Consider the following 16881-nt stretch of genomic DNA (forward strand, 5'->3'; position numbering starts at 1 on the left):
GCAGGGCCGCTCAAGCTTCGTCCAGAGAGGGCATCGGCGCTTTGGAGAGGACCGCTGGCTATGATTCCCGTGGCCACGCTCAGTCACCCGTGGCGTGCGGCAGGGAGGCAGGGCAGGACCCGTCCCGACCCCGATGGCAACGCCGGGCCCCATCGCAGCGAGTCCACTCCTCAGGCGGCCCAACCTCCCCCTCGTGGCAGCCAGCCTGACTTTCTACCTGCCCAGGGGCTGGCTTCCGGTGCCTCCGGGATCCCGACACACACACTTGAAGCCAGCGGGTGCTCATGGAGAGCAGGGAGGCCACCCCTGTCGCTGGCCGACCCGCGAGGACATCTGAGACGAGAGCGGGACCCGGGCGGCACTTATGCATGGGTGGTTCAGTGGTAGAATTCTCGCCTGCCACGCGGGAGGCCTGGGTTCGATTCCCGGCCCATGCACTCCACTGCTACGCTGCATTTTGCTCCTGTAGGTCTCTGCTCCCTACCTTCCTCGTTTGCTGAGTGGGCACGCATGCTCACACTCACACACATGCACGCACACCTATACGCGCACACACACATACGGCAATGCCTTTTCCCTCCTTGCCCACCACTCCTTCACTCCGGCCCTTTTCACACAAACAGCCCAACACACTGCACCTGCTTCCTGGCCTGGCATCCAATCTACCCAGCCTCTGACATCTCCAACCCCTGGACATTACCAGCCTCTCTCCAAACATCTATCTAGCTCACAAAATACACTTTCCCAATGGCCACCACACCGGCTCCCTCTTCTCCTACAATGCCCCGCCGTCATCCATGGACTCCCAGGACTTCCAATAGAATCACCCACGTGCACCCTGCTGCCTCCCCTATGCCGCCCACAGCCACAGCACGTCATCCAATCCCCACAGCACCACAGCCGACATCACCCATCTCCACCCTCACCTCACCCACAACTCCTCATCTCCCACAACTTGGCTCAAGGCTCACCACTGGCTTTGGGTCCGCTCCTTTGGCATCCCTGAATTACCTATACCCATGCTTAATTGCCCCTCCCGATACGGAATGACACATGCTCACTCCTTGCAGGTTCAGTCTCAATGGAGAAGTGATGCCAACACTGTCTTGTGCACTAGCCTTGCCTACCACTACTCAACCACTGCACACACCATGCAGGGTGTGAGGCGTGGGGGCAGGGGTCTCCGTGTTCTTCATTGTCCCAATCCTCCCATACCCTCTCTGTTCTCTCTGCTGTCTCTCTCTGTCTCTGTCTCTGTCTCTGTCTCTGTCTCTCTCTCCTCTCTCTCTCTCTTCTCTCTCTCTCTCTCTCCCTCTCCCTCTCTCTCTCTCTCTTTCTCCCGTTTTCTCAGCGCCCTGACGAGGATGATGCTAACTGTGTCTTGCTAGAAAGCTGTGCTCCTCTTCCCCTGGACACTGATTAGCTTGGAATTAGGACAGCAGGGGGTCTTTCTCTTCGCAGACCAGCCAACACATCTCACAACAAGGCAGGAGCAGGCGCTAGCTCCCCAGTGATAGCCAGACCCCCGCCACGGGATGAAGAGTGAGGTTGGGGGCAAGGCAGGGCGAAAGCGCCTGGCCTGGGCCATGGGAGCCTATCAGGGCAGGCCCTCATCGCCAGAAGGGATGCCCCTGACCTGCCCGTCGGACAGCTCCTGCCAAGTGGGCTTCGTCAAGGGAGCGCATCTGCACTTTGGACCATGCGATGGCCGAGGGAACCTATGGCTCTCCGCAGGGCACGGCAGGGCACGGCAGGGCACGGCCGACCGACTAGAGGGCGATGCTGGACCCAATCGGCGGCACAAGAGGGACAGTCAGGGTGGAGGCGGGTCCACTTCTCACTCACCCCACTCCCTCCTTGCAGCACCAGGCGCCCCAAGGCTCGCCACAAAACCACCATGTGGGAGCCAGCCTTTCCTCCTACTTGCCCATCGCCTGGCTCCCTGTGCCATGGTGGATCTGGAGCCACCTGGGATCCTGCCCACACTTGAAGCCCTGAGCTGCTGGCAAATGGCAGGGAACCAACCGCTGTCCTTGGTCGGCCTGGGAGCACATCTGTGCCATCCATCGTCAGGACCTGACGGTTGTCTGTGCATGGGTGGTTCAGTGGTAGAATTCTCGCCTGCCACGCGGGAGGCCCGGGTTCGATTCCCGGCCCATGCAGCACATTGCCATTCACATTTTGGTCCTCACCCTACCTACCTACACACACAACCACAAACACTCGCACAAGCACCCTTGGGGAGAAAGAGAGAGAGCGAAAGAGAGAGGACTCTTGCTTCCCTCATCCCTGCTCGCCACTCCTTCACCTGTTACCATTCCACACAGCGGAGCACACCACACTCCACGCGCATGCTGGCTTGCCACCCAAGCCACCCACCTCCTTCCATCTCCTATGGCTGATTACAAACACCCTTCCTCCTCCAGATCTCTAACAAGCCCCACAACTCCACTGTGCTTACCACGGGCCTCCCAGGACTTCCATCACTCTCCTGCCCCGTGCACACGGCGGCTCTTCCCCTATGCCACCCACAGCACCACAGCTCAGCTGACACCGACTGTCTCCACCCTCGCTCCACCCCAAACCCTCATCTCCCACAACCCACAACTTGGCTCAAGGCTCACCACGGACCTCCTCTGGCATCACCTTCTCAGACCTCTATACTCACCCCTTGCAGGTTGGGTCTCCAATAGAGAGGACATTCCACTCTCCAGTCCACCAGCCTTGACAACGCTAGTCTAAGGCTGCACACACTCACTAGTGTGGATGTGTGTCACCTCCCTCCCTCCCTCCTCCCCCTCCCTCACCTCGCATGTCACTCTCTCATTGGACCTCTGTGCTCAGAGGGGCTTGATCTTGCTGGAACCACAGCCAGTTCCTCCCGGTTGCTACTCCTCTCCTTTCTCCCTGACAGGCCCTCTCAGCCCTTGGCACACCCAGTGGCCACCATAGGGCCAGCCCTACACACCACTCCCCCACCTCCAACCCCAACCCCCCCGCCACTGGCTTTCTCTCCCTTGCTTTGCTGCCCACTCACGATGGCTCGGTCTCCTCGCCCAGGCCTCCTCCCACCTCCTTCGAGCCCTGCCAGCTTACTCGCCACACTCAAGCCACCCAGCACAGGCACTCGGGGCCATGGGTCCCATGCTCAAATGCTCTGAGCTTGTGCAGATCCCCAGCTGTATGTGAAGCCACCCCCAGTCCTCTCGCCCAACTTCCCACATGCATTCTCCCACCTCCCACACCTCAGACCCTTCCTGTCCATCCAGCCCTTTAAGCTGCCTCGCCTTTGCCCTGGCCTTTGTGGGAGGCCCGTCACCCAGGAGAACAGAGACTTTCCCCCATCCAGAGCTCATCCTCATGACACACCTCCCTCCAAGAGAACCACCCTGGCTCAGAGCAGTCACGTCTACCGCACAGGGGCTCCTCGGCACGGGTGGCAAGAAGCACGGTGTCCACGCCCAACCACAGTTGGTTCCCCACTAGCCTGGCTGTGCCTCAGCTTCCCGCTAAAGGGAGTTGGCGTGGCAAGCCGCTTGGGCTCTGCACTTGATTGGAAGGCGGCCGCACAAGATGGATCCGGGACGTGAGGTGGAGTAGATGTTTGGGTCAGTAAAGGAACAGGGAACGAGCGGGTGACTGAATGAGTGAGTGGGCAGGGGCTGGTATATAGGGAATGAGGGAGTCAAAGGGGGTGGGGATGAAAGAGGGAAGCAGGTGGGAAACCAGTCCAGGTCCATCCAACACAACACAACCTCCTCTGTTCCCATCTGGCAATTTGAAGGCAGGAGCGAGGGTTGGGCGATTACCATCCAGTGTCCTGCAGCCCACGCTCCACTCACCACACCTGTAGGCATCAGCTGGGCAGGTGCTTATTCCTCCCACTGACACACAAGCTGAGCTCCCTGCCTTTGCCTCCAGCTAGCCGCCCCTTGTCTACTTGGCAGTCACCTAGCGCCTGCTGCTGCCTCTTCACACTTCTGCCTCTCTCTTTGGGGGAAGTTGTCCTGCATGGAGGGAGAGATCTCCATCCACACTGGCTCAGCTTCGGTGACCATCAAACCCACTGCCACGGTGGATTCAAACCCCAGTTCAGGATTCCATGCCTGGCCGGAGGAGGCACCAGTTTGGTGACTGGTGCCAGCTACCCTACTAGACACGGCAGGGGTCGAACTGGAGGGCATAGGCCCCTCTCGGCCTTGGTGATAGAAGTAGGATGTGTCAAGTGAGCTCAACACCCCATGGGGGGAAAGGGAAAGGGGGAGGAGGGAGGGGGCTATGAGGGACAAGGTAACAAACAGTACAAGAAATGTATCCCATGCCTAACGTATGAAACTTTAACCTCTCTGTACATAAGTTTGATAATAAAAATTTGAAGAAAAAAAAAAGAAGTAGGATTTGTCTGCAGCCATGGGAAGTGTGCCCAGAGCAGCTCTGTGAAAGAGTCCTGGAGCCCTCCCAGGAGTGAAGGGGAGGCCTAAGGAGAAGAGGGATGAGAGGGAGGGAGCGATGGACGGAGGAGATGGAGGGAAGGAGGGAGGAGAGGGAGGAAGGGAGAAAGGGAGGGAGAGAGGGAGGGAGGGAGGGAGGGTGGGAAGGAGGAAAGGGAGGACCCACGAATTTCTGAGGGAGGGAGCTGGTGAGTACACAACGGGTTGAGTTTGGATGTGGGAGATGGGTTGGTGAGTCAGTGAACAGGTGATTGATTGGGATGGGGCATGTGAGCCCCTGTGCAAGTGCTGGGTGAAACTTTGTGGGAGTAGGTGTGTGTGTATATGTGTGTGTGTGTGTGAGAGAGACAGACAGAGAGAGAGAGAGAGAGAGAGAGAGAGAGAGAGTGAGAAAGGCCCAGAGAGACAGTGAGAGAGTAGGAAGGCTGGTAGTGAGTAAACAAGATGCGTGGGTAGTGACAGAGAGATGTCGTGGAAGGGTCGGTGGGTGGCTGTGGGAGTGAAGCAGATTTTGAGTGGGCGAGGGGCTGGGTAGATGAAGCTGACCTAGAGAGTGTTTGGGTGAAGAGGAGGGTGAAGGGGGTTGTGACTGGGTGGCTTGGTGAAGGAATGTGTGTGCAGAGTGACTCGCTGAGTGAGGGGGTGAGTGTGTCGCTGGCTGGGTAAGTGTGTGTGCAAAGTGGAGAACAAGGGAGTAGATATTTGGGTGAGTAAAGGAACACGGAGAGAGCAGGTGATGGAAGAAATGAGTGGGCAGATGGGGGACTTTATAGGGCATGAGGGAGTTAAGGGGCAGGGGGTGGGGGGGGGGGAATGAATGAGGGAAGCAGGAAGGGAAGGAGGGAAGGAGTGGTTGCCTCAGTGACAGGCTGAGTGAGGGCAGGAGGGTGATGCAGGAAGGAAGATATCCGGGGAGACAGTCCTGGTAGACATTGCAGCGAAGGTGGCGGGGTGGAGCGCCTGACAGGGGGACAAAGCAGTCAAGCAGTGGTGCAGGAAGAAGGGTGAGTGATGGTAGACAGGGAGTGTGGGTTGGGGTCCTTGAGAAATGAGCTAGCAAGGCAAGAAGTGTTCCAAAAGAGGGTGGGGGAAGGTTGCAGCAAAGCTAAAGGGCAGCCAAGGGGAGAAGTGCAGTGGGAAAGGAAGAAAGAGAAGCTTCCCTGACCGGGAATCGAACCCGGGCCGCGGCGGTGAGAGCGCCGAATCCTAACCACTAGACCACCAGGGAGCATGTCGGGCCCGCTACAGGCACGCGCCTCCTGCAGCCCAGCAGCGCTGCTGGGCGCTCACTGCAGCCCAACACTCGGGGCACCAACCGGCACCTTGGGTTTGGGGCATGGCTGGCCAAAGAATTAGGAAGAAAGAAGGGGAAGGAAGGCAGAAAGAACGCCGGCCTGGCTGAGCTCCCCTTGCGCCTGAGGCGCGCCACAGCTCTCCTCCGGCTCGCAACCTCGGAATCCTGGGCGCCCGCGTGGGTCTCCAACATTCGCCTTCACCCCCCTCCTCCCCCCAAAGGCCGAGCAACAGCTGGAGCTGGCTAAAAGATGGGCACAAAGCCGTTGCGTTGGCCGGGAATCGAACCCGGGTCAACTGCTTGGAAGGCAGCTATGCTCACCACTATACCACCAACGCCTCACGGCTCGGTCAGCGCACACTGGCCGCCAGGGACTGGCGCGGGGGCGCGCGCCACAGCTCCCGCGACGTGCCCGGGCCTCGCTGCGCTGTGGGCGGGGACGCGGCGCTGCCCCGCCAGCCAGAGCCGCTCCCGGCCCGTCCTGCGCGCTGCCCGAAGCTGCTGACGGCTGCACACGCAGAATGGGACGGGCTGGGCCCAGCCTCGCCTCCCTCCCGGGTCCCCCGGGGCGCCCTCCGAGCTTCCCTCGCCTGCCCGCTCCCGAGCCCGGGGCTCCACGCCTCCAGGCCTGGGAGAGGGCGCAGCCACGCCACGGCGGCAGCCACAGCGTGTGGCTTCGTCCCGATCCAGGCCAGACACCCACTCCTGGGGACGGCTCCCCCACTCGTCGGTGAGTCCTGTCCCGAGACTGCGCGGGAGACACGGCTGCCCACGCCCAGGCCGACGGCCAGGAGGAGGGAGACGTGGAAGGCGAGGGCTCGGGCGCTCAAGAGGGTTTGGGGCCGAGGCGGGCACACGTGCGTGCGTGCGTGCGTGCGTGCGTGCATGCGCGCGGTCCGCCAGGAGCCGACGGCCGCGGTGGGCCCAAAAGGAAAGCAGTCTCCCCGTCGGGGAATCGAACCCCGGTCTCCCGCGTGACAGGCGGGGATACTCACCACTATACTAACGAGGACGACGCGGCCGGCCGTCTGGGACACACCACCCTCTCCCCGACACGCCCGGCCCCGCTGCCCCGCTGCCCCGCTGCCCGCCTTTCCTGGTCCCCTCCTCCGACCCCCACGCCAGCCTGGGCCTGGAGCCCGCACCTGCCCTGTCCGTCCTCTGACCCGGAGCCGCAGCACTCGCCGCACTCTCCCCACAAGCCCGGCCCCACCCGCCTGCCGGGGAACCGCACGGGCCCAGCTGCCCGCCGTCGCTGTCGCCTCGCTTCCCCGCGCGACGGACGGCTGGCACCGACGCGGGCAGGAGCAGGTGCTTGAGCTCGCCTCCAGCTCGCACACCAGGCGCAACCATGGCCGCGGCGACGCCGCTCGATCGCGGGGCCGTTCGGGGGGTGGACCGCGCGGGCCGGAGTCCCCGAGACTCGACGCTGACCCTGCTTGCCATCCGCCCGTCGGGCCGGCCGCACGCCGCGCCCAGCGCACCCCGAGGGAGCGCGGCACCGGGCCAGGGCGCACGGCCCGAGCCCAGCCAGGCGAGCCGCCAAGCTGCCAGGCGCGCCGCGCCGTCAGGATGGCCGAGCGGTCTAAGGCGCTGCGTTCAGGTCGCAGTCTCCCCTGGAGGCGTGGGTTCGAATCCCACTCCTGACAACCTCCTCTTTTGGACACAAACATTCCAGGAAACCTGCCCGCGGCCCGCCCACCCAAACCAACACTCCCGGGACTCATTGCTACCCACCTAGCCTTCTAGCTACCTGCTTTGCCTTGCCTTGCCTTGCCTTGCCTTGCGCTCTCTGTCTTGCCCGCTTCCCACACCCTGCAACCCACATGCTGCCACCCGACCCTTCCATCTTGGGGCTCGCCCTCGCCCCCATCCCCACGGGGCCTGCAGCCCACTGCCGAAGTCCAATCCCACACACGCACACACGCACACACGCCCGACCCACCCACTACCCACCAGCTCAGGTGGACACTTCACCCCATCCCTCTCCGTTCTTTGCTGCCCCTCGACCTTCCATCACCCCTTACCCTCATCGTCCTATGCCCCCCACCCCCAACACCCATACTCTCAAGCCCGGGCTTTCCCTCCAACGCACACCCCTGACCAACAAGCCCACGCAGCCACACACAGACACCCAGGAACTCCCGCCTGCCCGGAGCCCCGCGCCCCGCACACACCTGTGTGACTGCGAAAGCGCTCCACCCACCCCACACAGACGCCCGACGACCAACCGAGCGGGTCAGGGCATCCGCGCGCCCCAGAGCCTCGCGTTTCCGCACCCACGGACTCTGGAGGCCCACCGCGGGCGTCTTGCGGTCGCGCTCACGTGTCCCGGGCCAGCGTCCAGCCGAGGATGGCGGCACGGTCTCCACGTCCTCCCCCTCTCGGCCCTGCTCGGCCTGGGTGGGCACGGGGCGGGGGATTGCTTTCTCTGCCCACACAGGGCCCACACCTCTCACGACGTGGCGCACCCAGCGACGGCTCGCCGGTGATGGCCAGACCCCTGCAAGGGACGCGGTAGAGCAGAGCGGAGCCGAGTGGAGCAGAGGAGGGCAGGGCGGAACAAGGGCTGCCCGCGGAGGGCAGACCCCGGCCCGGCGTCGATCCCGTCGATCCCGTGGACTCCACCCCGCCCCCACCGCCAAGCGCCAAGCGCCAAGCACCAAGCGCCTGGCCTGAGCCAGGGCAACGCGTCGGGGTGGCCCCTCGGCCCCTAGAGCCACGCTCCTGACCACCGCGGGCCCTCGACCAGACGGGCCAGGCAGGGCCGCTCAAGCTTCGTCCAGAGAGGGCATCGGCGCTTTGGAGAGGACCGCTGGCTATGATTCCCGTGGCCACGCTCAGTCACCCGTGGCGTGCGGCAGGGAGGCAGGGCAGGACCCGTCCCGACCCCGATGGCAACGCCGGGCCCCATCGCAGCGAGTCCACTCCTCAGGCGGCCCAACCTCCCCCTCGTGGCAGCCAGCCTGACTTTCTACCTGCCCAGGGGCTGGCTTCCGGTGCCTCCGGGATCCCGACACACACACTTGAAGCCAGCGGGTGCTCATGGAGAGCAGGGAGGCCACCCCTGTCGCTGGCCGACCCGCGAGGACATCTGAGACGAGAGCGGGACCCGGGCGGCACTTATGCATGGGTGGTTCAGTGGTAGAATTCTCGCCTGCCACGCGGGAGGCCTGGGTTCGATTCCCGGCCCATGCACTCCACTGCTACGCTGCATTTTGCTCCTGTAGGTCTCTGCTCCCTACCTTCCTCGTTTGCTGAGTGGGCACGCATGCTCACACTCACACACATGCACGCACACCTATACGCGCACACACACATACGGCAATGCCTTTTCCCTCCTTGCCCACCACTCCTTCACTCCGGCCCTTTTCACACAAACAGCCCAACACACTGCACCTGCTTCCTGGCCTGGCATCCAATCTACCCAGCCTCTGACATCTCCAACCCCTGGACATTACCAGCCTCTCTCCAAACATCTATCTAGCTCACAAAATACACTTTCCCAATGGCCACCACACCGGCTCCCTCTTCTCCTACAATGCCCCGCCGTCATCCATGGACTCCCAGGACTTCCAATAGAATCACCCACGTGCACCCTGCTGCCTCCCCTATGCCGCCCACAGCCACAGCACGTCATCCAATCCCCACAGCACCACAGCCGACATCACCCATCTCCACCCTCACCTCACCCACAACTCCTCATCTCCCACAACTTGGCTCAAGGCTCAACACTGGCTTTGGGTCCGCTCCTTTGGCATCCCTGAATTACCTATACCCATGCTTAATTGCCCCTCCCGATACGGAATGACACATGCTCACTCCTTGCAGGTTCAGTCTCAATGGAGAAGTGATGCCAACACTGTCTTGTGCACTAGCCTTGCCTACCACTACTCAACCACTGCACACACCATGCAGGGTGTGAGGCGTGGGGGCAGGGGTCTCCGTGTTCTTCATTGTCCCAATCCTCCCATACCCTCTCTGTTCTCTCTGCTGTCTCTCTCTGTCTCTGTCTCTGTCTCTGTCTCTGTCTCTCTCTCCTCTCTCTCTCTCTTCTCTCTCTCTCTCTCTCCCTCTCCCTCTCTCTCTCTCTCTTTCTCCCGTTTTCTCAGCGCCCTGACGAGGATGATGCTAACTGTGTCTTGCTAGAAAGCTGTGCTCCTCTTCCCCTGGACACTGATTAGCTTGGAATTAGGACAGCAGGGGGTCTTTCTCTTCGCAGACCAGCCAACACATCTCACAACAAGGCAGGAGCAGGCGCTAGCTCCCCAGTGATAGCCAGACCCCCGCCACGGGATGAAGAGTGAGGTTGGGGGCAAGGCAGGGCGAAAGCGCCTGGCCTGGGCCATGGGAGCCTATCAGGGCAGGCCCTCATCGCCAGAAGGGATGCCCCTGACCTGCCCGTCGGACAGCTCCTGCCAAGTGGGCTTCGTCAAGGGAGCGCATCTGCACTTTGGACCATGCGATGGCCGAGGGAACCTATGGCTCTCCGCAGGGCACGGCAGGGCACGGCAGGGCACGGCCGACCGACTAGAGGGCGATGCTGGACCCAATCGGCGGCACAAGAGGGACAGTCAGGGTGGAGGCGGGTCCACTTCTCACTCACCCCACTCCCTCCTTGCAGCACCAGGCGCCCCAAGGCTCGCCACAAAACCACCATGTGGGAGCCAGCCTTTCCTCCTACTTGCCCATCGCCTGGCTCCCTGTGCCATGGTGGATCTGGAGCCACCTGGGATCCTGCCCACACTTGAAGCCCTGAGCTGCTGGCAAATGGCAGGGAACCAACCGCTGTCCTTGGTCGGCCTGGGAGCACATCTGTGCCATCCATCGTCAGGACCTGACGGTTGTCTGTGCATGGGTGGTTCAGTGGTAGAATTCTCGCCTGCCACGCGGGAGGCCCGGGTTCGATTCCCGGCCCATGCAGCACATTGCCATTCACATTTTGGTCCTCACCCTACCTACCTACACACACAACCACAAACACTCGCACAAGCACCCTTGGGGAGAAAGAGAGAGAGCGAAAGAGAGAGGACTCTTGCTTCCCTCATCCCTGCTCGCCACTCCTTCACCTGTTACCATTCCACACAGCGGAGCACACCACACTCCACGCGCATGCTGGCTTGCCACCCAAGCCACCCACCTCCTTCCATCTCCTATGGCTGATTACAAACACCCTTCCTCCTCCAGATCTCTAACAAGCCCCACAACTCCACTGTGCTTACCACGGGCCTCCCAGGACTTCCATCACTCTCCTGCCCCGTGCACACGGCGGCTCTTCCCCTATGCCACCCACAGCACCACAGCTCAGCTGACACCGACTGTCTCCACCCTCGCTCCACCCCAAACCCTCATCTCCCACAACCCACAACTTGGCTCAAGGCTCACCACGGACCTCCTCTGGCATCACCTTCTCAGACCTCTATACTCACCCCTTGCAGGTTGGGTCTCCAATAGAGAGGACATTCCACTCTCCAGTCCACCAGCCTTGACAACGCTAGTCTAAGGCTGCACACACTCACTAGTGTGGATGTGTGTCACCTCCCTCCCTCCCTCCTCCCCCTCCCTCACCTCGCATGTCACTCTCTCATTGGACCTCTGTGCTCAGAGGGGCTTGATCTTGCTGGAACCACAGCCAGTTCCTCCCGGTTGCTACTCCTCTCCTTTCTCCCTGACAGGCCCTCTCAGCCCTTGGCACACCCAGTGGCCACCATAGGGCCAGCCCTACACACCACTCCCCCACCTCCAACCCCAACCCCCCCGCCACTGGCTTCTCTCCCTTGCTTTGCTGCCCACTCACGACGGCTCGGTCTCCTCGCCCAGGCCTCCTCCCACCTCCTTCGAGCCCTGCCAGCTTACTCGCCACACTCAAGCCACCCAGCACAGGCACTCGGGGCCATGGGTCCCATGCTCAAATGCTCTGAGCTTGTGCAGATCCCCAGCTGTATGTGAAGCCACCCCCAGTCCTCTCGCCCAACTTCCCACATGCATTCTCCCACCTCCCACACCTCAGACCCTTCCTGTCCATCCAGCCCTTTAAGCTGCCTCGCCTTTGCCCTGGCCTTTGTGGGAGGCCCGTCACCCAGGAGAACAGAGACTTTCCCCCATCCAGAGCTCATCCTCATGACACACCTCCCTCCAAGAGAACCACCCTGGCTCAGAGCAGTCACGTCTACCGCACAGGGGCTCCTCGGCACGGGTGGCAAGAAGCACGGTGTCCACGCCCAACCACAGTTGGTTCCCCACTAGCCTGGCTGTGCCTCAGCTTCCCGCTAAAGGGAGTTGGGGTGGCAAGCCGCTTGGGCTCTGCACTTGATTGGAAGGCGGCCGCACAAGATGGATCCGGGACGTGAGGTGGAGTAGATGTTTGGGTCAGTAAAGGAACAGGGAACGAGCGGGTGACTGAATGAGTGAGTGGGCAGGGGCTGGTATATAGGGAATGAGGGAGTCAAAGGGGGTGGGGATGAAAGAGGGAAGCAGGTGGGAAACCAGTCCAGGTCCATCCAACACAACACAACCTCCTCTGTTCCCATCTGGCAATTTGAAGGCAGGAGCGAGGGTTGGGCGATTACCATCCAGTGTCCTGCAGCCCACGCTCCACTCACCACACCTGTAGGCATCAGCTGGGCAGGTGCTTATTCCTCCCACTGACACACAAGCTGAGCTCCCTGCCTTTGCCTCCAGCTAGCCGCCCCTTGTCTACTTGGCAGTCACCTAGCGCCTGCTGCTGCCTCTTCACACTTCTGCCTCTCTCTTTGGGGGAAGTTGTCCTGCATGGAGGGAGAGATCTCCATCCACACTGGCTCAGCTTCGGTGACCATCAAACCCACTGCCACGGTGGATTCAAACCCCAGTTCAGGATTCCATGCCTGGCCGGAGGAGGCACCAGTTTGGTGACTGGTGCCAGCTACCCTACTAGACACGGCAGGGGTCGAACTGGAGGGCATAGGCCCCTCTCGGCCTTGGTGATAGAAGTAGGATGTGTCAAGTGAGCTCAACACCCCATGGGGGGAAAGGGAAAGGGGGAGGAGGGAGGGGGCTATGAGGGACAAGGTAACAAACAGTACAAGAAATGTATCCCATGCCTAACGTATGAAACTTTAACCTCTCTGTACATAAGTTTGATAATAAAAATTTGAAGAAAAAAAAAAGAAGTAGGATTTGTCTGCAGCCATGGGAAGTGTGCCCAGAGCAGCTCTGTGAAAGAGTCCTGGAGCCCTCCCAGGAGTGAAGGGGAGGCCTAAGGAGAAGAGGGATGAGAGGGAGGGAGCGATGGACGGAGGAGATGGAGGGAAGGAGGGAGGAGAGGGAGGAAGGGAGAAAGGGAGGGAGAGAGGGAGGGAGGGAGGGAGGGTGGGAAGGAGGAAAGGGAGGACCCACGAATTTCTGAGGGAGGGAGCTGGTGAGTACACAACGGGTTGAGTTTGGATGTGGGAGATGGGTTGGTGAGTCAGTGAACAGGTGATTGATTGGGATGGGGCATGTGAGCCCCTGTGCAAGTGCTGGGTGAAACTTTGTGGGAGTAGGTGTGTGTGTATATGTGTGTGTGTGTGTGAGAGAGACAGACAGAGAGAGAGAGAGAGAGAGAGAGAGAGAGAGAGAGTGAGAAAGGCCCAGAGAGACAGTGAGAGAGTAGGAAGGCTGGTAGTGAGTAAACAAGATGCGTGGGTAGTGACAGAGAGATGTCGTGGAAGGGTCGGTGGGTGGCTGTGGGAGTGAAGCAGATTTTGAGTGGGCGAGGGGCTGGGTAGATGAAGCTGACCTAGAGAGTGTTTGGGTGAAGAGGAGGGTGAAGGGGGTTGTGACTGGGTGGCTTGGTGAAGGAATGTGTGTGCAGAGTGACTCGCTGAGTGAGGGGGTGAGTGTGTCGCTGGCTGGGTAAGTGTGTGTGCAAAGTGGAGAACAAGGGAGTAGATATTTGGGTGAGTAAAGGAACACGGAGAGAGCAGGTGATGGAAGAAATGAGTGGGCAGATGGGGGACTTTATAGGGCATGAGGGAGTTAAGGGGCAGGGGGTGGGGGGGGGGAATGAATGAGGGAAGCAGGAAGGGAAGGAGGGAAGGAGTGGTTGCCTCAGTGACAGGCTGAGTGAGGGCAGGAGGGTGATGCAGGAAGGAAGATATCCGGGGAGACAGTCCTGGTAGACATTGCAGCGAAGGTGGCGGGGTGGAGCGCCTGACAGGGGGACAAAGCAGTCAAGCAGTGGTGCAGGAAGAAGGGTGAGTGATGGTAGACAGGGAGTGTGGGTTGGGGTCCTTGAGAAATGAGCTAGCAAGGCAAGAAGTGTTCCAAAAGAGGGTGGGGGAAGGTTGCAGCAAAGCTAAAGGGCAGCCAAGGGGAGAAGTGCAGTGGGAAAGGAAGAAAGAGAAGCTTCCCTGACCGGGAATCGAACCCGGGCCGCGGCGGTGAGAGCGCCGAATCCTAACCACTAGACCACCAGGGAGCATGTCGGGCCCGCTACAGGCACGCGCCTCCTGCAGCCCAGCAGCGCTGCTGGGCGCTCACTGCAGCCCAACACTCGGGGCACCAACCGGCACCTTGGGTTTGGGGCATGGCTGGCCAAAGAATTAGGAAGAAAGAAGGGGAAGGAAGGCAGAAAGAACGCCGGCCTGGCTGAGCTCCCCTTGCGCCTGAGGCGCGCCACAGCTCTCCTCCGGCTCGCAACCTCGGAATCCTGGGCGCCCGCGTGGGTCTCCAACATTCGCCTTCACCCCCCTCCTCCCCCCAAAGGCCGAGCAACAGCTGGAGCTGGCTAAAAGATGGGCACAAAGCCGTTGCGTTGGCCGGGAATCGAACCCGGGTCAACTGCTTGGAAGGCAGCTATGCTCACCACTATACCACCAACGCCTCACGGCTCGGTCAGCGCACACTGGCCGCCAGGGACTGGCGCGGGGGCGCGCGCCACAGCTCCCGCGACGTGCCCGGGCCTCGCTGCGCTGTGGGCGGGGACGCGGCGCTGCCCCGCCAGCCAGAGCCGCTCCCGGCCCGTCCTGCGCGCTGCCCGAAGCTGCTGACGGCTGCACACGCAGAATGGGACGGGCTGGGCCCAGCCTCGCCTCCCTCCCGGGTCCCCCGGGGCGCCCTCCGAGCTTCCCTCGCCTGCCCGCTCCCGAGCCCGGGGCTCCACGCCTCCAGGCCTGGGAGAGGGCGCAGCCACGCCACGGCGGCAGCCACAGCGTGTGGCTTCGTCCCGATCCAGGCCAGACACCCACTCCTGGGGACGGCTCCCCCACTCGTCGGTGAGTCCTGTCCCGAGACTGCGCGGGAGACACGGCTGCCCACGCCCAGGCCGACGGCCAGGAGGAGGGAGACGTGGAAGGCGAGGGCTCGGGCGCTCAAGAGGGTTTGGGGCCGAGGCGGGCACACGTGCGTGCGTGCGTGCGTGCGTGCGTGCATGCGCGCGGTCCGCCAGGAGCCGACGGCCGCGGTGGGCCCAAAAGGAAAGCAGTCTCCCCGTCGGGGAATCGAACCCCGGTCTCCCGCGTGACAGGCGGGGATACTCACCACTATACTAACGAGGACGACGCGGCCGGCCGTCTGGGACACACCACCCTCTCCCCGACACGCCCGGCCCCGCTGCCCCGCTGCCCCGCTGCCCGCCTTTCCTGGTCCCCTCCTCCGACCCCCACGCCAGCCTGGGCCTGGAGCCCGCACCTGCCCTGTCCGTCCTCTGACCCGGAGCCGCAGCACTCGCCGCACTCTCCCCACAAGCCCGGCCCCACCCGCCTGCCGGGGAACCGCACGGGCCCAGCTGCCCGCCGTCGCTGTCGCCTCGCTTCCCCGCGCGACGGACGGCTGGCACCGACGCGGGCAGGAGCAGGTGCTTGAGCTCGCCTCCAGCTCGCACACCAGGCGCAACCATGGCCGCGGCGACGCCGCTCGATCGCGGGGCCGTTCGGGGGGTGGACCGCGCGGGCCGGAGTCCCCGAGACTCGACGCTGACCCTGCTTGCCATCCGCCCGTCGGGCCGGCCGCACGCCGCGCCCAGCGCACCCCGAGGGAGCGCGGCACCGGGCCAGGGCGCACGGCCCGAGCCCAGCCAGGCGAGCCGCCAAGCTGCCAGGCGCGCCGCGCCGTCAGGATGGCCGAGCGGTCTAAGGCGCTGCGTTCAGGTCGCAGTCTCCCCTGGAGGCGTGGGTTCGAATCCCACTCCTGACAACCTCCTCTTTTGGACACAAACATTCCAGGAAACCTGCCCGCGGCCCGCCCACCCAAACCAACACTCCCGGGACTCATTGCTACCCACCTAGCCTTCTAGCTACCTGCTTTGCCTTGCCTTGCCTTGCCTTGCCTTGCGCTCTCTGTCTTGCCCGCTTCCCACACCCTGCAACCCACATGCTGCCACCCGACCCTTCCATCTTGGGGCTCGCCCTCGCCCCCATCCCCACGGGGCCTGCAGCCCACTGCCGAAGTCCAATCCCACACACGCACACACGCACACACGCCCGACCCACCCACTACCCACCAGCTCAGGTGGACACTTCACCCCATCCCTCTCCGTTCTTTGCTGCCCCTCGACCTTCCATCACCCCTTACCCTCATCGTCCTATGCCCCCCACCCCCAACACCCATACTCTCAAGCCCGGGCTTTCCCTCCAACGCACACCCCTGACCAACAAGCCCACGCAGCCACACACAGACACCCAGGAACTCCCGCCTGCCCGGAGCCCCGCGCCCCGCACACACCTGTGTGACTGCGAAAGCGCTCCACCCACCCCACACAGACGCCCGACGACCAACCGAGCGGGTCAGGGCATCCGCGCGCCCCAGAGCCTCGCGTTTCCGCACCCACGGACTCTGGAGGCCCACCGCGGGCGTCTTGCGGTCGCGCTCACGTGTCCCGGGCCAGCGTCCAGCCGAGGATGGCGGCACGGTCTCCACGTCCTCCCCCTCTCGGCCCTGCTCGGCCTGGGTGGGCACGGGGCGGGGGATTGCTTTCTCTGCCCACACAGGGCCCACACCTCTCACGACGTGGCGCACCCAGCGACGGCTCGCCGGTGATGGCCAGACCCCTGCAAGGGACGCGGTAGAGCAGAGCGGAGCCGAGTGGAGCAGAGGAGGGCAGGGCGGAACAAGGGCTGCCCGCGGAGGGCAGACCCCGGCCCGGCGTCGATCCCGTCGATCCCGTGGACTCCACCC

General features: G+C 62.5%; 12 non-coding genes across 12 annotated transcripts; 6 read left to right on the forward strand and 6 right to left on the reverse strand.

Annotated features, from left to right (window-relative positions):
- The first annotated feature begins 366 nt into the window (after window positions 1-366).
- Trnag-gcc lies at window positions 367-437 on the forward strand. Its single transcript has one exon. It is a non-coding gene; the product is annotated as a tRNA-Gly (tRNA).
- A 1654-nt stretch (window positions 438-2091) lies between these two features.
- On the forward strand, window positions 2092-2162 carry Trnag-gcc. Its single transcript has one exon. It is a non-coding gene; the product is annotated as a tRNA-Gly (tRNA).
- Window positions 2163-5607: 3445 nt separating this feature from the next.
- On the reverse strand, window positions 5608-5679 carry Trnae-cuc. The gene has a single exon. It is a non-coding gene; the product is annotated as a tRNA-Glu (tRNA).
- A 332-nt stretch (window positions 5680-6011) lies between these two features.
- Window positions 6012-6083, reverse strand: Trnag-ucc. The gene has a single exon. It is a non-coding gene; the product is annotated as a tRNA-Gly (tRNA).
- Window positions 6084-6685: 602 nt separating this feature from the next.
- Window positions 6686-6757, reverse strand: Trnad-guc. The gene has a single exon. It is a non-coding gene; the product is annotated as a tRNA-Asp (tRNA).
- A 554-nt stretch (window positions 6758-7311) lies between these two features.
- Window positions 7312-7394, forward strand: Trnal-cag. Its single transcript has one exon. It is a non-coding gene; the product is annotated as a tRNA-Leu (tRNA).
- Window positions 7395-8872: 1478 nt separating this feature from the next.
- On the forward strand, window positions 8873-8943 carry Trnag-gcc. The gene has a single exon. It is a non-coding gene; the product is annotated as a tRNA-Gly (tRNA).
- A 1654-nt stretch (window positions 8944-10597) lies between these two features.
- Trnag-gcc lies at window positions 10598-10668 on the forward strand. Its single transcript has one exon. It is a non-coding gene; the product is annotated as a tRNA-Gly (tRNA).
- A 3445-nt stretch (window positions 10669-14113) lies between these two features.
- On the reverse strand, window positions 14114-14185 carry Trnae-cuc. The gene has a single exon. It is a non-coding gene; the product is annotated as a tRNA-Glu (tRNA).
- A 332-nt stretch (window positions 14186-14517) lies between these two features.
- Window positions 14518-14589, reverse strand: Trnag-ucc. Its single transcript has one exon. It is a non-coding gene; the product is annotated as a tRNA-Gly (tRNA).
- Window positions 14590-15191: 602 nt separating this feature from the next.
- On the reverse strand, window positions 15192-15263 carry Trnad-guc. Its single transcript has one exon. It is a non-coding gene; the product is annotated as a tRNA-Asp (tRNA).
- A 554-nt stretch (window positions 15264-15817) lies between these two features.
- Window positions 15818-15900, forward strand: Trnal-cag. The gene has a single exon. It is a non-coding gene; the product is annotated as a tRNA-Leu (tRNA).
- The last annotated feature ends 981 nt before the right edge of the window (window positions 15901-16881 follow it).

This window comes from Perognathus longimembris, unplaced genomic scaffold (genome assembly GCF_023159225.1).
Source record: "Perognathus longimembris pacificus isolate PPM17 unplaced genomic scaffold, ASM2315922v1 HiC_scaffold_4064, whole genome shotgun sequence".
In the NCBI taxonomy this organism is placed as follows: Eukaryota; Metazoa; Chordata; class Mammalia; order Rodentia; family Heteromyidae; genus Perognathus; species Perognathus longimembris.